The sequence below is a fragment of the Hesperophylax consimilis genome, chromosome 3, assembly GCF_061612785.1.
Source record: "Hesperophylax consimilis isolate HC1 chromosome 3, BYU_Hcon_1.0, whole genome shotgun sequence".
Taxonomy (NCBI): domain Eukaryota; kingdom Metazoa; phylum Arthropoda; class Insecta; order Trichoptera; family Limnephilidae; genus Hesperophylax; species Hesperophylax consimilis.
In genome coordinates, this window is record NC_142838.1 from 2,120,029 (window position 1) to 2,138,152 (window position 18,124).

At 33.1% G+C, this 18,124-nt stretch overlaps 1 protein-coding gene and 1 long non-coding RNA gene across 3 annotated transcripts in view; one reads left to right on the forward strand and one right to left on the reverse strand.

The window, feature by feature from the left end:
* The window catches only part of LOC149424825 (agrin-like), a 236,183-nt gene that overhangs the window by 122,470 nt on the left and 95,589 nt on the right, over window positions 1-18,124 (reverse strand). The gene's annotated exons all lie outside the window — the stretch shown is intronic.
* Window positions 14,970-15,701, forward strand: LOC149424830 (uncharacterized). The gene is made up of 2 exons (XR_016305650.1): window positions 14,970-15,177; window positions 15,382-15,701. It is a non-coding gene; the product is annotated as an uncharacterized LOC149424830 (long non-coding RNA).

An 18,124-nucleotide genomic window follows, 5' to 3' on the forward strand; every position in this document is an offset into this window, starting at 1 on the left:
TTCCAAAAAATGTTTTTGTTTCGCTTTGCAATGTCATTCATATTTTACGAGTTTCCCACAGTGAAAAAATATTTTACTCTCTATAGAATATGGAAAAAATAACAAGTCTTGCCAATTTTCCACATTATAAAAGTAGGACGTGCGTGTATTAAAATTGGGTAGATCTCAGAGGGGGAGGGACGGGGCAATGGTAGTTGTTAAACTAAATTAAAATTGGGTAGATCTCAGAGGGGGAGGGACGGGGCAATGGTAGTTGTTAAACTAAATTAAAATTGAAATATTATTCACCAGCGTTTAGTCTGTGAATCGATATTGATGAATTTGGCCTGTGAACTGGAAATATTACCAGACACACAACACTGTCTATTTGTACAGCCATACATTGTGTTGATCTTTCTCTAAAACCTGAAGATTATGATCTAGAACTTGAGAAATCCATTCGAAATGATATTTCTCAAGAAGAAATTTTTTCTACGACTTGTAAGTATAAGAATCTCCAAACACCTGGCCTAAGCTGAGCTCTTGAAAAATAACACTATTTTCAGTGAGATTAAATTCTGCTTCTGAAGCTGAAGAAAGATAATATCATAAAATATGATATTATTATTTATGCTGTTTGAAAGATAATCTACAACTCGTGATAAGCCGATGGTGAAATCTCGACCTCACAAAATTCACCAATTTTGACCAATATGAAATTTCCCGCTATCGTATTCCATCATTGGGATTCTGTTGGGAAAATATTGTTCGGAATTAGAAATAACGACTTTGTATTAAATTTAATGTGCCCTTAATGTGACTTTGTCTGTCTGGGGAGGGGAATTTGGACGGAAAATTGGGCGCACTATTGGGTGGAGCGCTGTCGTTTCTCAGCGGGCGGAATCATCCGGCAAATTATACGGATCGAATACATTTTGACTGTCCCGATGAATTATGTGATATTCGAATATGATTGAAACAAATTGACGATTTGATTATATAGTATTTTACTGCCCTTTTAAAGTACATGCCATGGCCGCGAATTCATAGTTTTCCACGATTTGTTATTCATTATATTAAAACACAAATAACTTTGTTTACATAACAATAATATATATATAACCTCTACATGTTTCGTGAAAAAAGTTCACCACATCAGGAGCAAGTATATACTTATAAATACTTACTTTATATATAATACTTTACCTGATGAGGTGAACTTTTTTTCATAAAACAAGTATATGTTATATATATATATATATTAAAATTATGTAAACAAAGTTATTTGTGTTTTAATATAATAAATAATGATATCACAAAGTGATGTAAACAAAGTTATTTGTGTTTTAATTTAATAAATAATGACATCATAAAGTGATAAGCTTTCAGACGAAATTTTCTTGGTAAATTAAAAAAAAATAGCTATCCACTGTGGGATAAAATTGATATGTGTTGTAAAAACTTGTGGATTAAAACGATTTCCCTTCTTCTTTTAATACATTTTATCAATGTGTTTAAATTGAACTGATTAACAACTTGTATGGCAGGTAAAAGAGAAGCAATAAAAGTATTGGAAAAGTAAATCAGGTGAATGAAATTGGTGAATTCAAAACATGGCTCGTAAAATAAAACTCCGACATTTTATATACAAAGAGTGTAAAAGGTGGGTTCAAAATAAAATATTTTCACATCAAAGGTCAACGGTAAAACCACGAATCTTTTTCAATCCGATCCTTGGGAACGATTGAAGAAAGGCGGCAGTAAAAATAACCTTTTCTTCGACGAATTTGACAAGTTCAATTTTACTTATTTCTGTTTAACCAAATGAAAATCCTTTGTTTGACATGAATAGATTATTAATCCAACAAACGTGGTAACTCAGATGTTTAGTTTTCTTTTGTTTCTGATGAAATGTATAAGATAGGATTTAGAGTTTCAAGAATTTGAAGATATGAAATTCTACACCAATCTTGTGTTTGATGTTCCCAAAAGTTTTGTTTTACACAATAACATCCTTAGGTTTGTTTACAGGTGAAGTAACGCGGCGGTTATTAATATTTGTAAATCCATTGATAAATGATTATTGAAATATTTTCAAAAACAGTCTGAAAGTTGTGTATTTGAAAATGAAAATTTAACATGTAAATTCCTGAAAATGTTGGATTTAATTGTTTGAAAAATACAACATACGCACGTAATGTATATTTTTGTTTTGTTTCATAACATTAAAAGTCTGCTAGTGCCGTCAGGTGAGACAATTTGAATGTTATTTAACAAAAAGAGCATTAAACAGAGAGACAAATGATGATTATTAAGAGGAACGGCTACGCAGCCTTTTTCATGCAAAACTTAATTTTGGATGTGATGCCAAATTACCCAATTAAACTGTTTTTTTGTCAAAATTATAGCAAATAATTAGTAAGATTGTGAGTTATTTTTTTATTTCTGTTTTAAAATATAAAGCATACGTCAGTAAAAAAATGGATTTTTCACAATCTTACAGATAACTTTAGAAATTATTATTGAGTTTATGATGATTATTTAAAAATATATATTTTGCCCTACCTACTTCTATGTAAATATGATTAAATATAAAATAAAAAGTGAGATCAAAAAGAGCATTCTGGTAAGCTTAAATTAATATTGCAAACGACATTTCAAACGCGTTTACGCTTGTTCAAGGTTAGGAAGGGATAACTTTTCACTTTCAATATTCAGCTGGTATTAGTAACAAGATACTGTATTAATGAGTTTGGAATAGAAAAGGTAGACGAGGCATTTAAAATTAGTCTCACAAATAACATTTCTGCGAAGGTTTAGATTGGATTATTAAGTCACCAGAAAATACCGTTCATTCACAATGGCGTGGAAATGTGCTTTTAAAGCTTTGATGTTTTGTAAACCTCGATATCAGGCAAAACCAGATTGAGAATTCAAGAAAATTAAAGCTGTCGTAAATCTAATTTCCAAAGTCTTTTGTGGTTTCTCAGAATCAATATCACGAATTTCCTTTAAATTAAGCAAAACGCGAAAATCCCGAAATTAAACTTGTTGTTTTTCTGGAAAACCTCCTCCAGGCTGTTGCCGTCTTTTACAATTATTATAACTTTAAAAAAATATTTTAAAATCACAGTCGTCAAAGGTTTGTAACTCATTTGAATACTAAATGAGAGGTTTTACTCGATTTGAACGGATCAATAATTTTAGTCGATTTGGAATAAATGAAAAACTCATTTGAATAAGGAAATCGAAAAAATTGATATTCAAATATCTTTTTGTACTTCTTTGTAATGTTGGAAAACGTTGATCACTTATTTTTTTTTTCTTTTCGACCTTGGACTGCTCTTCTTATATTTATTAATCCATCAAAATGTATTTTATTGTTATCATTACGTTTTTCAAAATTTAAGTTAACGGGAAAAATAAGAACCGAGGTTTCGAGAAGATCGTTAAAAAATAATTTTTCAAAATACTCACCCTGATTATGTATATGCAAACTAACCCTTACTTAGAACAATAAAATAATAAGGTTGTTCACAAAAAGTTAAAGGTATTCTCCCAAATAATTAATTAAAGTACGTCTGTATTAGAAGTTTGGGGTTTTATTGGTGTTTCTTATTCACAGGCAAGGGGATCGGTGCCTGATATAATTCTGTTTGTAGATATAGCATAAGCTTTGAAATTAACCTTTCCGAAGTATGTTGGACGTACTTTAAAAAGGGTTAATTCGACTGCAACCTTTATTGACCCCACACCCTTGTTTGCAGATGTTTTGTGAACATTTCAGCTCCGCAAATAAAAACAGCACAGTAACTTCCTGTTAATGGCATATCACATAAAAAACTAAAATACAGATATACTTATATTGTAAAATGTAAGATCGTGAAAGAGATTAAAGCGCTTTATTAGGTTTGTTCCCAACAACATGTTTAAAAGCTAGAGTTTGGAAGAAAATATTCCATCATTTTTAAACCCTTGTTATTTCCATGACGCAAAACCGAACGATCAGTGTCATATATTACTATCCAGTGGTCTTGCTAGTTCCCCACAATGGGCTAACCACGACAACAACAGAGACTAGTAGTAGAGATAAGTAGAGATCTAGTGCGTCCACGCCAACCACAACAAGCCATATTACAACATCGCAGTGTTCCCCTACCGAATTATTATAAACCATAACAAGCTGAAAGCCGCACTCAGCCAGTACGCATGCCCGAGCTCGCAAACTAAAGTTAGGTTAACTTGTACGAACGTCGCACACAAACAGAAATAAGTTTAACACTAAAAAAACACTTTTGAAAACGTCATTATCTTTAAACTCACTTTTTGACAAGTTATTTCAGTTCGAATGCGGGATCGCGAGTGCCGAATCGATCCGGAGACTTTCCGCGGTCAAAATGTAACCCTTACAGTTATATCCGTTGGCTTACACCGCAAGTAAAACAATAATAGACACATAAATGCTGGAAATGAAAACACGGCGGTCGACGTGAGGTTGTGTTCGGGGCCGCTGACGGTCGGGCCCGAGCACAGGCGGAAACTGCCGAGCGGCGCCGATGTCACGCGAGAGGTTTGTATTCGAAATAAGAGGGAGGAAAGCTCATAATGGGGAGGGGGGCTGAGAGGAGTTTGCGGAAAACTTTTTTATAAATTTTTGATTCCAAATTCAACTTTTAATTACCTTTCAAGACAAACTGTCTGTTTTGTAGACGAAATGTTGCTTACAAAAAGGTTTTTGTGACGGACGTTGAAAAAAAAAAATTTTTAAATATCTTAATTTAAACATTTTCGTCACAATTCTTCGACACAAATATCAAAATTACTTTACGTTGATGTTTTTTCTTAGATGGGATTTTGTGGGAGTGGAAACCGTAATACTATACACTTTAAATAGGATTATTCATGTGCTAATTGTTTCGTCGATAAATTTTATTTCGTATATTTTAAGCAAACTGCGTCAAAACTAGGAAAATAACAATAATTTTATTCCCAAACTATAATCTCCCACAACACCCGCTCCATTATTAAGTCCGTATCCCTTCGTCAGCACTTAAGCCTCGGGTTATAATTATTATTCAAATAAAATTGTGTGGAAACTGAGAACTAAAACAGCAGATCATTCATATTATGTATGGACAGATCGAGGATAATCCAACCTTTATTTTGATATCGGGCAAGAAATTAGCATATGAAAAAGCCTTTGTTTAGTTTCATACAATAAACAACCCCATCGACTATTGGAGCAACCCTCGAGAGCCGACTGATGGAGGAGTGAGGGATGGGGAGGTTACTCAGGAGTTTGGTTCGTGGTTTTATCTGAACATGTCGTAGCTTAATTGCGCTTTTATTATTAACCTGCAAGGAATTTTACATCAACATTTGAAAATATTTCTCTTCGAATGAAGCATTGGAATGCTTTATGTTATCTTTTATAATAATTATGTGGATGGAATTTATTATTACGTGATAAAACAACGTTTTCTATCTATGTCTACGAAGATACACTAACATAGGTACACTTTGTAAATGAGATTATTACCTGGATAGATTAAATTTACCAAAAACGAAATGTCCTAGGTATATTGAAAGCTGCTGAATTTGTTTATTTAATTAGTTTTAAATTTTGCTTTTGGAACATCAAAAAATACTCAAACGCCAAATATCTTTCTACCTTCATGATTTGCAAGCTTTGTAATCACTCCAGACAAAGGTACCATTAATTATTATTTACTCGAAGAAAATATTGCCAATGATTGTAAAAAGTTGTTACAGTAAATATTGGGTTAATTAGATAACTCCCGAAACGCTTTTGTAGTAATTTTTCCTTTTCTTTTCGCAGCTATTCAATTCATCTGAAAGAAAAATGATACATGAATCGGTCTTTAGAAGACGTGTTATGTGCAGATTGGTTACTTAGTGTGAGATTCTCTTAGATTTCATACAAATGTACATTATGTACAACCTTTGTGTGAATAATGAAGAATATCTACTTTTGAGGCTATCCCACTGTGAAAGGGTAAATATTTTATGAGAGTTAACAATAATAATTGAAAAACTTGTACAACGCCGTTTTGTGAAAAATTACCCCAAGTGCGCTGTGTTATACTATTATTATAAATATATTTTGCCCGTATTAAGTAACAAAGTAAAATAACATTTTTTAACAGGTGAAACTTTATATAGTTGGACATGAACACCTGGTCTGATTTTATAATAATATGTAATTCTTGTTTGGATAACATTATGGTTTAGATATTTCATCAATTTAAAGGGCACTCAGTTTTCCATTTCCTCCGAGAGTGTGTATAATATGTACGGACAAGTTATGTAGTCGCCTTAAATTAAGTCGATAAATCACAAGTTAAGCGTAACACACCAGAAATTGATGGTAACGTTAGAAAGTTATGCAAGAACCATGGATCAAAGGGTGGAACTATTTCAAAGTTCACTCCGCCCCGACTAACAATACCCGCAAAACCCGTTCACTAAAAACTATTTGGTTCATATCAGGTAGGTATAATGAACGACTGGCAAAAGGTTACAAAAACTTTTTTTAAATTTCTTCAAACCCCCTAGAAATGATATATTTTTTTAAAATCTTTTTTAAATATTCATATTAACAACTTTAAATAAAATATTACCTAGTTTTAAAGTATATTGTTTAAGAGTGCATATTATTTCGCTGCTCGTATCAATAATTTCGTGAAAAGTCCATTTAATAGTACAAATATTATTTCCAAGTTCATCGTTGTGTTGTGAAAATCTAACATTAATGGTGATCGTAGAAGGCAACTGGTAACTGTAAGTAACCCACGGAATTTTAAAGAAAGCAGCAGGACTCAAAAGAAATTAACATCATCACCAGATAAAGGTTTAGTTTCCTCTCTCCGATTCCCTCTATCAATTGATCTTTTCTTTTCATTTGAATAAGAGGGAATCAAATATATGAATTGGTTTTAGGCAACTTTACTTAACATTCGCAAATATATTAAGAGTACGGCTGTGAGTCATTTGATTCATTTTTGTTTTAAATTGTAAAATAAAGTCAATGAAATAAGCCGTTTTTTCGTGATTTCAGAGGTAACTTTGGCAATTATTTGTGAGTTAACAGAAATTATCTTAAAAAAATATCCCTCGTGTAAAAATATGATGAAGCACTAAATAAATAAATAAATAATTTTGATTGGTTTATTTAAATTACAAACGATCGATTTATGTTGGAACCCATATTTGTCATATATAAATTTAAATTACGACTTTAAAAACGATTTTTTTCACATTTTATTTTATTAATATAATACTTCTGAAAGACCATTTTTGTGATTATTATTAACCTACCATTAAATTAAAAGCAGCCTCCAAAACAATGAAAACTCGAAAACTTTAAATGCCCATCTATTTTATAATTTAAAACTCAAATTAATAAAATTGCCCACATCCGTACAAAATATTTGCTGTATGTATTGATTTTTTAAATATTCAGTCTGATGTGTGGACTCAAAGCCTGAAGTAAACTAAGAAACCTTGAAGTGATTGGCGCTCTTGAGCTAATTTTTCACAAAAAACGGCGCTATACAAATCATCCAAATATTATTAACGAAGAGTGTCAGTTGTAGCACTGAAATAACCGTGTTCTAAATAAGTGCAAATGGTACAAGAACATAAAATGTATACTATTTATTTTATAAATCAGAATAGTAACTCAACTTATCATTTTAATCAATACCCTATGAATAGTTATTTCTATTTTGCGAGTCGCCAGGTCATATGCCTGTGTATTTGTGTAAAACAGCATACCAGGTTAGTCCCCGCCTCCCGCCTGGCAATCTGAGCGCCGCCGGTGCTACGAAAATAGCCGCAAATTAGGCGCAGTCTCTTCGAACATTGCAAAGTAGACAGAATGTTCATATTTAGCGGAAATACACACGTTTAGTCGTTTCTGCATCGGCTGGCAGAGCGGGTAGCATCCCACACAGTTTGTAGTAATACACACTTCACCTACAGCCAAACGTATCCACGTATGAGCATGCTTATTATTGTAACATAATATGCTCCTGCTGAGCAAGCACTTTAAATCAAATTGAATTTAAGACAATTAAAATCATCAATTTAAGCCAGGTTGATTAAGTCTTTGTGAGCAATTTTAGCCATTAAACCAATTTGTCAAATTAAAGATAAATAGTTATACTAGTTGTTTTATCACAAACCCTTACGACTATATGGCTGTTTATGTAAGTTTTATTACAAAGTTGCTCGTCCCGACTCAAAATGTAGTACTTAGATTAATCATATATTTTTAAAGGATTCGTGAAAGACGCAATAACTCTCACAAGAAAAAAATAATATTCTTTATCATTATGTTTAATCGACGGCCTCCGTGTTCGAAGGGAAAGGCTCTCGATTGCGAATTCGAAGGTTACGGCTTAAATTTTGTTTAATTATTTGTGTCCTTTGATAAATAAAATGAACATATTTGGATCGCGTTCCAGAGTGCAAAATATTCAATAAGCACCACTTTTCAGAATTGAAACCAGATCTGAATATAAATGTAGGTACTTCCCCACCTTCTTTTAACCCCATCACCTTCCCTTTCCCCCTACCTTAGGCCTCATAACAACCAATTATTGGGATCCCATAGTCTCACTGGCTCCAGATGGTTGGGAGCAATTTAGACTCTTATGCGGTATTCACAATTTAAAAAATGTGTTTGTTAATGGATAGACACCAAATATCAAATTTCTGTAAAAATCCATTATTTTCCTCTAAAATTGTATTCAAATCGCAATCCTTGATAGCTGAGCTGCTGAGCGGACCTAAGCCCACGTGGTGTATGAACAAGGCCATAGTTAGGTTTTGAGAACTTTAAGCCGAAAAGATGGCCGACAAGCTTCTAACTTTAATCCTGAGCAGACTCTGCCGGGTTGACTAGATTTTACCTCTGAAAGCATCCTAAATGCGGCCTTTGCGTTTTAGCAATGCAGCGCGCCACCGCGCTACAAAGCAGTATAAGTATATTTTTTCCTTGCAAGCCTTCCAACTTTTTAAATTGCTTTTAAAATTTCCTTTCATAACAATAGCGCTCGCGGGTGGAGAACGTTTAAATTTGAATCCTGAGTTGAATATTTAAGTTAACTTACATCTTATTTTTATTTTTAACCACAAAATTTAGGAGTCTTTCAATTTGCTCACTTTTAAGAAATGTTTTGCAGTAAATGAAATATGACACACGAACTGGGGATGTATTAGTTCTAAATCTTACAAGAGAGTAATATTTCTACTCGTGTGTACCTGCACAGATGGATATACCTGAGTTAAGTATTCGGTTCAAAGAAGATCTTACATTCCAGGTCCTTGCGTTACTTACTCATATAAATATATTACCGGCTGATGTCAACGATGATACATTTGTGTGCCAGAATTTTACGACTTTCTGATGATAAATATCCGACGTAGGTGAAGTTAACCGTCGCAGCGCCGCGAATATAACGCTCCCGGTATGAAAGAGTTATTAGGTATATGCAAAAAGTGGATTTCGAAAATTACCTACATCTGAACAGCTATTAGAATGTTAAAAATGTATTCCCCGAGGAAACTGCCGGTTTAACAGAAAAAAATAAAAGCAATAGCACCAATGTAATTTTACGAGTTTTGCAAACTCTGAATTATTTTGTTCAACGGTACACGATATACACGTGTTATCATTATTTTTGTGAATGCAATCGTAAATACAGAAAAAAAATCATCACTCCTTTTCGTATTTACCAACTAAATTCACCCTTTGGTAAACCACATAATGTTTTTAAAAAAAATACCATTGGAGGTAGGAATAACAAATGAGACCTATGAAAAAAACAATTGATTATTGTGTAGAATTTACCAGTACATTTTATTTTAATTTCAGGATTGTGTCGGTAAAATTTTTAATTCGTTTGATCCTTTGTTATAAGTAATACAAAATACAAACAGTAAAACGGTTATTATCGTGAAAACCATTTGCTTTGCCAACAAAACATGAAAGTATACTTAACTTTATTGTCACCAAAATATGAAATATTGAAGTTAGTGGAAAGACCAACAAACAACGTTTTAGTCGATAAATAAAACAAAAAGGTTTTAACCATCGGCACAAAATACACCGGAGGATCCCTACCAAAAGAGCAATATTTGAATTTTTCCTTTCCACTGATTTTTTTTTCAATTGTTTCCCCTTCAAGGGTAAAAGCCAGGTTTCTAGAACATAATTTCAAGTTATGGAGAGAGGGAAGGTGAATTCATATATGGTTTTTGTTTAAATGGGCAAATTTAAAAATTATTTGGAGGACTGGAGTCGAATTCAGACTTAAAAGATATGAGATTTTGAATGAGGGGAGGCAATTTCAGGTAAGGCTTGCTAGACGAGGGAATATTTCTTTAGGAAGGGACAGCCAAAAAATATGAGATATAAAGTTCCGACTTTTAGACCACCAAATTTTCAATCTGGGGAAGCAAGCACGTGAATTTTAAAAATATGAGAAGGAACGAAACAATGTATAATCCTCATTCCGAAGTGCGGAAACTATTGACAAATATTATGTAAGTAGGTAGATGTATTATGAAATCAATGTAATTTTAATTAAGGAACTAAGCCAGTTGAAGGTAAATAAGAATTTAATGTAAGGTTATTAATTAATCTACTAATTAACTAACTAATTATTTGACCAGTTGACCACAATGCTAGATGCAATAAAAAACTTTTGAAAATTTGGATATAGCATATTATTTTTACGTCTCTGTCGTGGGCTCTAATTAGCAAGAAAACTAATCTCTTAAAAATTTGCTTAGACTCAACATTTTTTTATATTGTGATCCCGTGCAAGAGATTTAAGTATACGGAGGCAGTGAACCTTTAGATTCCTAATAATTTAGGAACATCTATCGTCTTCCGGGTTCCTTGGGGATGGTTAGGAGTACCTACAAGAATTTTCAATCTCTGGTACAACACATGTAATATCGTTACAAGCACCAGAACATTGCTGTTAGAGACAATCTTATGCATCCAAGACTCAATGGTTTCAGTACACTTTCAGTTTTCATGTTTGCATAAACACACGAGGGGCTCGATGTATTCTGGCGGTTGTCACGGCTATACGATGTTAACTAAAGGTGTTGATACACATGGAATATTTTATTGAAGCTAATCGATACTACAGCGGGAATTTTGATCAATTTCCAATCTATTCCAGACCCAAAACCAAACGTATCAGTTTACAAAGTTTTAATTGGGTTTAGATAACAATTACGAACTAAATATTACACGTTAATAAACAATCAATTGTTGACTTTTCATATACCTACATGAAAACTTTTTGTGTCCCACCTTATATAAAAAATATTTTTCAGTACTTTTTTTATATATTTTTTCATATATACGGCACAACGTGTGCAATCAACAAAAGTAAGAATAGGAAGAGTACAAAAACTCAAACAACATTATTAAGTAACAAGCATAAAATGTAAGAGTTCAACAACTCAAAGAAAAGTATAAAATGTAAAAGTACAACAACTCAAAGAAAAGTATAAAGTAACAAGTTTTTGCATCACATCTGCGTATGCGTAAGTGGTCGATTTAAATGCTGTTTCAATATAAATAAGATTATTCGATTTCCACCATTTTTTAAATTCATAAAAATTACGCTCGTTATAAATGTCAGCCTGTATCAAAATAAGTTTTAAATCAAACTCTTTCAGCTTTTTCAAAAACAATAAATAAATATTTTTACTTTTAATATAAATAGAAATAATAATATTCTCGCTGGGATATCCCGTGCTGAGGATTTAATTTACAAAGTATCAAAATTTAGAAGCATGAATTATCAGTAATCATAAATAAATTTAAAAGCGTTTTTTTTGTCCTGTTATTTGATTCAGTTATGTTTTTTCGGTTTCAATCTGAATTTGGTGTCGTTATATTTTCTATTTCTTATTTCCAAATGTTTTGAACCAGCTTTAGACTTAGATGTTATAATATTGTTGTGATTTTTTAATGTGAGTGGGATTTTTCTGTTGAGTTTAGTACCATAGTAAATAAAGGAAGCTTTTTTGCCCAAATGTTGTAGGTGTAGTTGCTTCTTAGATATATTTTTGGCCCTGAGATCTAGTGTTTCTAATATACGTGTTAGTTGTTATTTTTTGTGCTTTTTATTTATAAATATAAAGGGGTATTGATTTAGAATAGAGATGTTTTACTGACATCATGTTAAAATAGTTAAAGAATTTGTCAGTGCTAGTTCTTACAGGAACTTTCGTCAGTGCTAGTTCTTACAGAGACTTTCGTAAGTGCTAGTTCTTAATGGAACTTTTGTCGGTGCTAGTTTTTAGATGAACTTTAGGAAAAATTATCATTATGGCTTTTTTGGTTATAATTAGTTATTTTAGAATATTTTCATTTGCACTGCTCAATCCGAAAATACCATACTCGAACAGCTATTGGCATAAATCCACGTAGATATAACATTCCTAATGTTATTGAAAACTTAACTAAGATTTTTAATTTTTAAATTTAAAAAGTTAATATGTTCAATCCATTTTTAATTTCGATCAATTTTTACGCTTAGATTTTCCAATGAGGGACAATTATTACAATGCTCATTAAAGTGATGAGAGCTATGAGTTTTAAGATTCCGGTTTCGTGGATTAGTTTTATTAAATAATAGTGGTGGTAACTGTATTATGATATTAATGCGAATCATCTAAAAGTAGCATTGTGGATACCGTAAACTAATTTATAAAAAGGTGTAAATAAGATTTGTGCACTTTAACTTTGTAATGAAGAAAACTAAGAAAAAGCACTCACACTCTGTTGATTCTATAAGATAAAATGGCAAAAGATGGAAGAAACTTATAAACTTATTTTTGCGCCAAAACAACATCGGTCACTTTTTTACCTGTTTGTAATTGCGTGTCGTGTCTACACGGAACTACAAGGAGAAAATGAATATTTCCAATTAATTAAAAATCTTTTCAAATTCTTGGTGATCCGGTTTAAAACTGAATAGCAGACTTTTCAAAAATGCATTAAAATGTCTCTCGTTAAACTTTTAGTAGATTTAAAATACATTATCGGGAATTACAAATAATTTGATGAGATACATATTGAATAAATTAGCAATTCTCATTTTTCTACTTGTACTACCTATACAAAAAATATATTTGTTACCTCTGCGGCTACGTGATAACCCCTGAAATACAATACTTCTCGGTGCATTAATGTAAATATCCAAACTATCCATAAAAAACAAAAAGCCATCGAAATTTTCAACGTCCCCTAAAAACAAGGAACGAATTAACTAATAGTTATTCTTTGAAACGAATTCACTAAAACGTAAATAATAGTTATTCTTTGAAACGTGACGAGTCGTGCCTGAGCTTTAATACATGTTTTTGTTTTATTTTCGTAATTAAAAGTTATTTAAAATCTAATGAGTATATTATATCAGTGCTTAAACTTAGGAAACACTTTTTTAAAACTTAAAAAACAACAATAAATAAATCAACTGTCAACAAAATTAAATGTGAATGGCTACTTGACGCGCGCTTGAGTTGAATGTGTTATGGATAAGCCAAAAAAGTTATTGTCCAATCATATTGTGTACGAAGAAAATGGTTTGTCAAAATATCATGTAAATCATTATTGACTTGCACAGCTCCTTGAAAAATCACGGGATACTCCGAATTCTTGACAAATAAGTTGCAATTTTTAAAATGGCAAAACTAAAATAGTTTTGCGAAAAAAAATCATATTATGCTTGTTCAGACCTGTGAAAATTCACAAGATATTATAATTGTAAAATTGATAATTACAAGCTAGCTAAACGGCACAAACCCTAGAAAAATCACGGACAGAGTTTACTGATTAAGATTAACCCGAAGAAATTTTTACAAAGAAATACACATAAAATACAGAATTTTTATTAAAATTATTCACCGTAAAAAAATATTTATAATAATATATAGGTAGATAGTGTAAAAACTAAAGAATCTCGTTGAAATGTTGTGTTATAATTAGGTTTACTACTTTATCGATTTATTACGATCAGTTTTGAAAAGTTACAGACAGACGACACACTACCGCAATTAGTATTTTTGATAGGCATGTACTTTACCGCTTGTCTGAATTATTTCCATTACGAATGTATAAACAAAACAACCTGTCCAAATAAAATGTGCTATGTTCATTTGTATGAAACAGGTCGGTGAAAAAGCGCGTATATTCTTTCTTTTTATCGTTGACAATGCCTAGTTGAAACATGGCTTGGGCTTATCATGATATTGGTCCTTCAGGCGCATCAATCCTAATAATCCCCGGCTGCGCGCGCATGCCTTCGGAAGGCAAAACCGACAAATTCCGAGGGGAAATTTACATTCACTCATTGGGCTATTTGTCACAGGATAAAGGACTCGGCTCGCTACGATTCGGAGCCATTTTTTCACTCCTCGTTTTCACAGTTTATTATGGGCTATTCAATCGGTATATTGGTTGAAGTACGTGTGGAATGAAGTAAAACCAATGAATAAAGAATGGTAAAAAAAACTGTCGAAATATCTTTTTGATTTATTTTTTTTGATTTCGGCAAGAGTCTGTTTATTTGCCTTCCCAGTCCCCTGTTTTTAAAAACATCGGTATCTACAAACTCTTGTGTTCAGAAAACTGTTAAGAGTCGACACTTATGTTTTAACTGAAAATGCAAAAATATGTATTTTTAAGGGTGAAAACATTTTCCTACTTCGACAGTTCTCACTTGAATAAACCGTTATGATCAAAATAATATTAAAGTTATGGAATGATGGTTCTAAATAATAATGGTGATTTATTAAACTATGCCAAGGACATCAATTTAAAAATCGAATTCCCTTCATCTCTAAAGTAGCATATGAAAAAAATCAGTGAGCCGAGGATCGCAGGAAATATGAATTGGTGCCACAGAGGTTTAACTCTTTGAAGTACTGTGGTTTCAAAATTCGGCCACCTTGAAAATAAATAATTATGCTAAAACGGCCATCTATTGACAAGTTTTTTAAATGCCATGTGAGACATAGATTCTCTACTATTTAGTTTCCAATAGCGATAATAGGTGGCTTTGCACGGTTTGGTTATGTGTTTGACAATTGCCAGCGAATTGTGGTTTTTTGTGATCTCCGACTTTAAAGTGAAATATAACGGTATGTATTTCGAATTTTTGTCCATTTCTTATGAATTCTAGTGCCCTTGTATTTCATTTGTTGAATTATCAATAAGAAATGTCTATAAATATAGTATTTTTTTGTAAAATCGAAATTTTTTGGTGGTTTTGCTTTTCGACCACCGTACTTGAGGTAATTTTTTTAGTCTTACAACATGGTTATTCTGATTTTATAATTTTACAGATACACCATGCCGAAGAAAGGTCTTCGCCAAGAAGAAATCGCAGGAATACTTTTAGAAGAGATACCTTCTGATGATGACAGTTGTTATGGGTGCTCAGACAATGAGGAAGAGGATCTACAGGAGGAGCATCTAGCAAATGTCACAGTTAGCGCCTCTTCGGACGATGATGATGATGAACTGCCTCTATCTTGTGTGAGGAATCAAATCCCGGCGTCTTCTTCATCTACCACACTCGATCACCCTATAGCAGGCACATCCAGCCCTTCTGGTTCACAATCACCATCTACTTTTGATGTTCATCTTTCGCGTACGCGTAACCGACCAGTATCGTCTTCTCCATCTGCCCAGTATAGTCCTAATATCTCAATGTCCGTTTTGTCATCCACCGCTGCTGTTCCAGGCACAACTGCATCTACACCTGTCATACCTGCGATTATAGTCGTGCCTAAATGGAGCCGTACGTTCAATACCGCCCTCCCTGGTGAATTCCGTGAAGAAACAGGACTACATAATGACTTTCTTACGATGGAAAATCCCACACCTTTGGAAATTTTTCTGAAATTTTTGACTCCTAGTTTGATTGAAAATATCTGCTTCCAGACCAATCTATACGCACAACAAGTCGGGAAAAATCACCAACCCACAACCGTTCAGGAAATTAAAAAATTCATTGCACTAAATTTAGTAATGGGAATTAAAAAATCCCCCAGTTATAGAGACTATTGGTCATCGTCCCCTGATTTACACGACCCCTATATTTCAAGATTTATGACAGTCCATAGGTTTGGCTGGCTGTTGTCAAACCTTCATCTCAACGACAATTCATTGATGCCTGCTAGAGGTCAACTTAATTTCGATAAATTATATAAAATAAGGCCTTTGTTGAACTGCTTGTCAGACACCTTTGATCGAAATTACAAGCCATCACCTACTTTGGCAATTGACGAGAGCATGGTCAAATTCAAAGGCCGCAGCACATTGAAGCAATACATGCCCAAAAAACCCATTAAAAGAGGCTATAAGATCTGGATGATGTGTGCAGAAAATGGATACAACTTAAAATTTGAAATATACACAGGAAAAATTGGTGACTACGCTGAGTCTAACTTAGGGCCAAGAGTTGTCTTAAATTTTTGTCAATCTATTCAAGGTCGTAACTACACAGTTTACTTTGATAATTATTTTAATTGCTACCCCCTACAAAAACAGCTGAAAGATATGAATATTCGCTCATGTTGAACTGTCCAATCAACCAGAAAATATTTGCCTAAGATGAAGGATGATAAAAATCTAAAAAGAGGTGAATATGACTGGTACGTGAGTGATACAGGAATTTCCATGATAAAATGGAGAGATAGAAGAGCTGTACACCTCCTTTCAAACTTTCACAACCCAAAGGATGCCATGCATGTCAACCGTAAAGAGAAAACTGGTGAGATCACAAGGGTGCCATGTCCGTTGGCTCTAAATAATTATAACAACTGCATGAATTATGTGGACAAGTTTGATCAAAAGAAGGCGGTTTACTCGATAAACAGAAAGTCTAAAAAATGGTGGCATCGTTTATTTTTCCACTTTTTAGATGCAACAATTGTAAATTCTTACATAGTTTACACAGAGCTCTGCAAGTTGGGTAAGGCTGACAAAGACAATCCATTGAGGCTCAAAGATTTCAGGAGGCAAGTTTACAGAGGACTTTTGGCTGAAGAGGAGCTGAAATGCACCAAAAAGCGTGGGTCCACATCGGAGGTGGTGGAAATTAAGAGACATAAGCCTTACGTGGACCCTGAAATACGTCTGAAAAATAGCGCCCACCGGCCAGAACATACTACTTCACGTCGTTGTGCGAATTGTAGTACAAAAGACAGGCCCATACGTTCCAACTGGATATGTTGTGTTTGCAAAGTACCCCTTTGTGTAAAAAAAGATAAAAACTGTTTTGAAAATTTCCACAATTAGTCATATAAAATGGCCTTTTTTTATTTCTAATAAACTTTTGATTTGAACCTAATATTTTTTTCCCATGTGTACTGTGGTATAAAATTTTGACCACCTCATTCCTGAAAAGCCTTCAGTCCAATTTTTTTTTAAATATTTTTTCCTCGTTATTATAAGTTACATCAATTGATTAAAAAAAAAAAAAGGTAAAAAATAAGAAAAAAAAGTTCGTACCTCAAGGAGTTAATGTATTGATTTAGCGGGGACTGAGGCCTTGTTTTTGGGCCCGAGCGAGCCATTGAGCGGAGTAATGTCATACAAATCACTAATTCAGAATGTATTGCCCCATCTGTCACGTCCTCGTTATGTTTGCTTTGGCTTTTTAATATATCCTCGACTCGGGAGCTTAATATGAGCCCAGAAGAGTAAAAATGGATGAGTTTCGGGATGTGGGTGTCGAAAAAATGTTTCCGATTCGGTAGCGTTGGGCTTAGAAAAAATAACTCGAAGATGAAAGTCGGCTGTGATGGAGTTTTAGGGGGAAGGTTTTGCTAAAGATTTCTCAAGGTAAGAATAAAGCAGGTTTCTATTACCATATAAAAGCATTTGCTTTTACATTATTGGGGAAATCGGTTGCACGATTAATGTTAACACCTTGGAAGGAAAGTAAAAATTTTCTATTTAATCCCAAAGGTCGTGGGTACCAGATTGGACTTTGGTGCATTGATTGCGTGTATACAATTTAAGATAACTACAAAAATAAAACTGCAGAATAACATTCTGATTGGAGTTAAAAACCATAAT